We start from the raw sequence: 6,980 nt of genomic DNA on the forward strand, positions 1-6,980 counted from the left end.
AGGAAAGAGAAAAAGAAAGGAAGGAAGAAAAGAGAAAGAAAGGACAAAAGAATGAAGGAAAGAAGTAATGAAATCTTACTATGTTTGACTAAAACGTAATGAAAAGTTTCTTATTTACACCCCTGGAAAATCACTATAAATGTTTCTCTAACATGAAAAGATTCTATATAATTTGTGATCCCTTACATTGGCCTATGCCTAGTCTTTTATGGGAGATAGTAAACAGCCTGGGGACTCTCCTTTCTAAGAGGTTACTGTTGCTTTCCCTGAGTTTAGACTATTAATTGGACTGAGGGAGCAGAGGAAGAATATATGTGACTACATGATAAAGAGCTGCCACAAGGCTTTGCATGTTGGGAAGTGTTATACATCACCCATGCTGAAGCCTAGCAGATGTTGCAGAGTAATTGAAAGGGACTTTGGCCGCCATGTAATCTTCAGATAGCCCGGGAACCTCTTCAGACACTAAGACTGTTTTTCCAACTCCAGCCTTTCCCCTAGTGTAATTGGATTCCCCTTCTATGAGAGTAAATCCCCCAAATACCCTAAGCCAATAGCTTTAGCTGAATGTACTGGGACTCCATGTCACAAAGGAGAGACACAGAAACATATGTTAAGGCCTCTAGGAAGAGGCTCTGGTTATGCAATTAAGAGAATTCAAATCCTAATGTAAGCCCCTTAGAATTCTTTTTAATCATCCTATCCAACAAAGACAGAAAAAAAATGAATTATTTATTGTGTTAGATTTAACAACTGGAAATGTAAAACAGTTACATATATACCAATGCGAAGCTTATTATCATCTTAATTTTCCAATAACAATGAAAAATTTTTGACACTGCCCAGATTAGACACTAAATAAATGTTCCGGTAAGATTACATTATGTAGCTTTTGTAACTCAATGTGGTGGAATATTGCATTTTCCTGTCACTGAAAATAGAGTGAAATGCAGTTATTAGAATTATTGCAATATCTATATGCACATTTTCAAATATAAATGGGATCCTATAAACATAAATCATTCAACTACGGTGTGATTATGCTGCAATAATACAACAGGGACATAAATGAAGAGAAATGACATTGAACTGCCTTACTAGCAACTGGAGTTTAGAAATACCACCAGGATGGGCAGGATCATAATTGGAAAACTGAGTAAATACTGTAGCAATAGTTTTAACCCAAGAAAAGCACCAATTTCTTTAGAAAATGAAATTGTAGATATACTTTCCTATTTATCACACCAGGCACTTCCTTGGCACTGCAGAAAATAGGCATCTCACTAGCAAAAATGAGGTAGGAAGTTAGCTAGGATTGAAGATAAAATGTAAATCTTTTGAGGTGGTGAAAAAAGGGATAGTTTTGTTTGAGAGACTCCAAATGAGAGCTAAAATACTGGGGTCCCTTAATACACTGTCCTTTATAGCAGCCCACAGGAAATTGGAAGGAGCTGGTAGTTTATATGTCAAATATATAGATTTTTTGTGTTTTTCATATTAAGTGAACCTCAAATCCTCAGCTGCGCTCCAGCTGTCTGGCCACAATCAAGCACAACAAGAGGGGGGTGGGCTTATTGAAAAGGAAAGCGTGAAAATTACTTCTAGCAGGGAAGGGATCAGTATAAGGAGCGATTTAAGTCTGTATCTAGGTTCTGCAAGGCTTATGAGTGAGTTCCCAAAGTTCTTTCCCCCTTTTATAAAAGTGGGTGGTAAATGAAATTAGAGACAGAACAGAGAGAGCAAAGAATCCCAGGGGAAAAGCAGCTCTGCATCTTTTTGACCCTCATAGTACACCAAATGAGACTGTGGGTGTTCTTCCTTCATACTTGAGGAGAACCTATGACATCACGATGTTCTGGCCAAGGTACGCTGTGCTTGGCTGATCAGACCAATACCAGCTTGAAAGGTTCTACCACAAGTCAGGCATAAAGAGTCCATCTGAACATTTGGGACGGAGATGTCTCTAGATTTGCACATCTCATATGTCCTTTATGCTGCTGTGATTCTGCATCTGCTTCGCTCATCAAGCACAGAACCTTCTTTAATGCAATATGCCACGCTGGGGAGTCCAGTGACAGCCTCTCCCATGTACCACAATCAATATACTGAAGTTCTTCAGAGAGACTTTGAGAGTTGTCCTTGTAGGCTTCTTTTGACCTCTGCATGATCGATTGCCTTGTGCTAGTTCTCCATAAAATAGTCTTTTAGGTAAACATGTGTTTGGCATATATGTGGCCAGCCCATCAGAGTTATACTGTCTGCAGTAGAATTTGAATGCTTGGCAGCTCAACCTGAGAGAGGTCCTCCGTTTCCTGTGTCTTATCTTGCCAGGTCCATGGCCAAAAGCTGCTTTTCCATGGCCAAAAGCTGCTTTTTTTTTTCTTTTGGGTTTACTGGCTACATTTCTTGCTCAAAGATCAAGCCTTAAACCTAATTCCCTCTGAAGCTCATAGACTGGTCAACAAGTCCCCACCCACCTAGGACAGAGTGAATGTAATAACTAAATAGTAATTGTTTCTCTTTTACTCAGGAACTTTGAGGGTCTTCCCCTCCCAGTTTGATTTTTTTTTTTTATTAAAGGGACCATCCCTTGAGTAACTTAAAGAAGCCTATTCATTGAATAGGTGTATCTCACTCAAAGTGAGAATGTGATAAGACTTAGCCTGAAAGGGCCAGGGTCTCCCATTGCATCCTGGACCATCGCCAGTCATCCTGATGAATATCTGGCCACTGGACCCAGATGCCTCAGGAGAAAAAAGTGAGATTGGTGACCTTGCACAGCCCTTTCTCACTGAAATCAGTCAACTGTAAGTCATGTTATCATCTTGATGTCGTGGTCCTCTTCGAGAACGAGAACACAATCTTGCCAGGTAATCTTCAGAATTTTCCTAAGACAATTCAAATGGAGACAGTATGCCAATGGCATGCTTACCCAAGTTCTGGATAAAGGATGATGCTCTCACACTTTTTTCCTGGTCCTATGAGTGGAGGGAAGCAGGGCTATGTGTTTGCAGCAAATCATGAATAGCTAGAAGGACCTTGGAAAAAAAATCACATAGCCCATGCCTCAGTCCTCAGACAGGATGATACTTCTGTTATCTCAGACAAAGTAGACTCCAGACTCTTTTTAAAGACCGTGGAGCACTTCTTTCTGTAATGTACAAAACATTTTATGCTACAAAATAAAACATCCCTATACCTGTAGAGAATTACTGAATATGTTCAATCTTATTTTCAAAAGAAACTGATGCTTTTCATAGGCTAAAACTATTGATACAGCACTTTGAGTAGTAGCAAATGAATGAATGAATAAACAAATGAAGGAGTAATAACCATCTGGAAATAAATTGGGTAACCAATGATTGAAGAATTGCAGGACAAATTATGGTGAAGTATTATTATGTAATGAATATGAGCTATTCAGAGAAACATGGTAGGATGCTGATAGAGTGAAGAAAGCTAACTCAGGAGAACATACAAGGACTACAGTAATGTAAGGAAAAAGAAAAATCTTTCTCCAGAGACATAGTGATAAAGCAAACGCCTCCTCTCAATAAAGAGGTGGTGGTCTACCAATGCAGAAGATCGGATTACTGACAGATTTGACAGCTGCACTGGCTGGTTGGGCTCTATTGTTTTTCCTTGTTGGAAGGGAAACTCTCATAGGGGAAAAGGTTATTAGGAAGTTACTTTGTTGTTTTAAAAAAAAGTGCTAATAAAACATTAAAATAAAACTACTACTGTAGTATTAACTCTTTTCCCATTGAAGATATGACAGTCACTGAATGACAGAATTTCAGAGTTGGAAAGGACCTAAGAGGTCATTTAAAGAGACTATGTGGGTTGGCCTTTCTTCCACCACCACCACCACCACCATCATCATCATCACCACAGTTAAGATTAATATAGTGCTTACTATGTGCCATCCACTCAGGATTGCCACACTAAACAATTTCTATCCTATTATTTAGGAAAGGGACAATAGGGGAGGGAGAAGAGAGTAAGAATTTATTAAGCACCTACTATATGCCAGGGACTTTACAGATATTATATTATTTTATCCTCACAACTACTCTGTAAGACAGGTGCTACTATGATCCCCATTTTACAGTTAAGAAAGTTGAGGTGACAGAGATTAAATGACTTGCCCAGGGTCATACAGCTAGGTCATACAGTCTCAGGCTGGACCTGAACTCAGTGCTTCCTGACTCTAGGCTCAGTGCTCTGTCTACTGTGCCAGTTAGCTGTCTTCATTCTATCATTCTTATGTCCCAGGATGCTATGGGACTATTCTAGCACCAAATGTCAAGGGCCGATAAAAAAGGTCTATAAATCTAAATCATTGTTATTAACAATAAGACCCATACTTGGACATCTTCAAACAAAATGTTCAAGCAGTATTTTTTTTTAAAATCTCATTTGATTTTTCTTATAATTGTCAAAGTCATACGACATCTTGTGATAGACAGCATTGCCTAAGTATAGAATACTATTTCAATTTTCTAAAAGGCAATAATTAGCCTTTGCTGTCACATTGTTTGCTTTCTTGTGGACTTCACAATTCTGTTTCACTGGGTATGTCTTCTACATTGAGGCCTCATCATCAATTCCTCATTCTGAGGCCACATGTTTCCCCTACCCCCCACCCCAAAATGCTTGATCTCCTCTCCCCTTTATAACAACTGCCAAGAATTCAATCTTTTCCCCAGCTGGGAGGGAAGCTTGAACATCATGTAGGGTGCTCTCTCTCACCAAGAGTCACAACACAAAATTTAGTCATAGCACATTTGGGGGGCGGAGAGGGAAGGAGCAGTCATGGGAAAACAACGGCACATAGCCAGGCTGTTCCCTGTGCACCAAATGCGGTCCCTGTCTTGATTCAGACCGCTGCTCACTTTGAATGATGTCAGGCATCCCACGGTTTTCTTAGGGCTCCCGATGTTTCTCTTGTACAGAGCCAAAAGGTTTGGATTTGCAAGGCAGACCTAGGAGAGAGTCAACTTCAGTGAGCGCATCCTGCCAAGGAGGCAGAGGAACCTGGAATGAGTTTGTTACAACTCCAAGGAGCACAAAATGTACATGAGAAAAGGTAATGTTTCTAATCTGCAAAGCTATCTCTTCCTTTAGTGAGTGAGAACTCATAAATCTCCTGATTTTCTGTTAGCAAGTGTTAAGGGCAATAAGAAATGGGTATGCTGTTTGTAGATGAATAAGGAAAATATGAAATGAAGATAATCAGAAGCCAAAGAGATGAAAGAAACCTAGTTATTTTATGAATAAGTAACACTTTAAGAAACACCAGAACCCTTAAGAATTGTGAAAAGCAAATTTTTATTATTATTAAGTTAAAAAATGGGGGCGGGTGGAGAAACCCAAGATTTTTTGTGGTGGTTGTTGTTTTAGACAAGATGACCCTCTGAGGTTTGGGGACCGACTCAATCACCAAAAGACAGAGCAGCAATGCAGTTAGGTACTCAATAAGTCTATGACCTTGCCCCTTGTCTTGGGATTGTCTCTGTACCTTGTCCTCCCCCCTCTTAACTACATAGGAAAAGGGAAGAGATTTAAGCAAGGACTGGCATTAGCTAGATTAAAGGACCCTGCCCTTTACCCTCAAGTTAGAGCTTGATGCCCAGGGCCAAGATTCTCAAACTGAGGACGTTCGCTTAGTGGATGAAACTCAGAGGAAACAAGACAGGACAACCTAGGGGAGGGAGGGCAGTCTTTTTGCAGGTTCTTAGGTCAGAGTTTCTGTCTTTTCTAAAAGGGTTTAGATAATTATTGCAAAGAAAGTGACTGAATCTGAACTTGACAGAGACTGATCTAGCAGAGAAGTTACTGCTAGACTGAGACCAGCGTGAAGTAAGTCTCGGGAGAGAAGCAGAATACCATCAGAAGATATCCACATCACTGCAGTGTTGGAAGCGTTACTTGTTCCACCGTGACTGCATCTTGGCCACACATGTTCCCAATGGTCTGTCCTTCCACATGTGTGTCGTGACTGTACATATCTCTTAAACATGTGTCCCTACACATATCAACTAAGGCAGTGGTGTCATACTCAAATAAACGATCCCAGCCAGGCTGCATAGAAAACAACAATTTAACATTGAGTTGTATTGTATTTTTATTTATTTTGTAAACATTTCCAAATACCTTTAAATCTGATTTAGGCTGCTCTTAAGTTGGGGCCTATGGGCTGCAGGTTTGACATCTCTACATCAAGGTATGTAGATGAGTGAGAGAATATGTGTGAGTTTACACAACTTTCCTCCGGGTTATTTGGAGCATTGTTTGGTTGCTTACCTTTCTTATTTTGACAATTCATTAAATTCCTTTGCGTTGAATGAATTATGGCCTCTGGCTGACTACTAATGGCAAACACCTTGGTGGGAGCTCATGGTTTTAGGCAATGTGGGCTCACGGAGTACCTTAAACTTGGGATAGCCATTTCCTGGGTGGATCAGCCTTGGGAGTTGAAGGGTACCCCCAGCCACTTCAAGAGTAAATGTTAAGGAACCTCATCAGAGTCATTATTATATAAGTTGCCAAGACCAAATCAGCTCTGCATTTCCCAGGAGATACCTGTGCAAGTAGAATGAGATGGGAACTTTTTTTTTTTTAAAGAGTTCTTAAAAAGATGAAAATGATAGAGAGGGAGAAAATGGATGCTAATATTTGGACATTTCTTCCCATGCTCTGCTGCTGTTGAGTCCCACAGGATTTAAGATACTACAATGTTGATTTTTTACTAATGGAGGCAGCTGTACCACTAGCTGTACATAAATTTGATCTCCAGGCATGACTTGAACATGTTTTCTAGATAACAGGGATACTTCACCTATCAGTTGCTAGTCTTTCAACATTCTAGATGGTAAATAGACCTAAGTAACAAGACGCAACCTTTTGTGGTCATTTGAGGGGCAAGTTATTATCTGGACATTTACGGCTTCCTCAGGGTTAGGACCAAACCATAGGGT

The 6,980-nt window shown here is 40.0% G+C and overlaps 1 long non-coding RNA gene across 1 annotated transcript in view; it reads left to right on the top strand.

Annotated features, from left to right (window-relative positions):
- The window catches only part of LOC140509106 (uncharacterized), a 91,471-nt gene extending 85,093 nt beyond the window's left edge, over positions 1 to 6,378 (top strand). The window contains exons 4-5 of the long non-coding RNA XR_011968572.1: positions 4,956 to 5,089; positions 5,816 to 6,378. This is a non-coding gene — a long non-coding RNA (uncharacterized lncRNA). The remainder of the gene's footprint in view (positions 1 to 4,955; positions 5,090 to 5,815) is intronic.
- The last annotated feature ends 602 nt before the right edge of the window (positions 6,379 to 6,980 follow it).

The sequence above is a fragment of the Notamacropus eugenii genome, chromosome 5 (assembly GCF_028372415.1).
Source record: "Notamacropus eugenii isolate mMacEug1 chromosome 5, mMacEug1.pri_v2, whole genome shotgun sequence".
NCBI classification, from domain to species: domain Eukaryota; kingdom Metazoa; phylum Chordata; class Mammalia; order Diprotodontia; family Macropodidae; genus Notamacropus; species Notamacropus eugenii.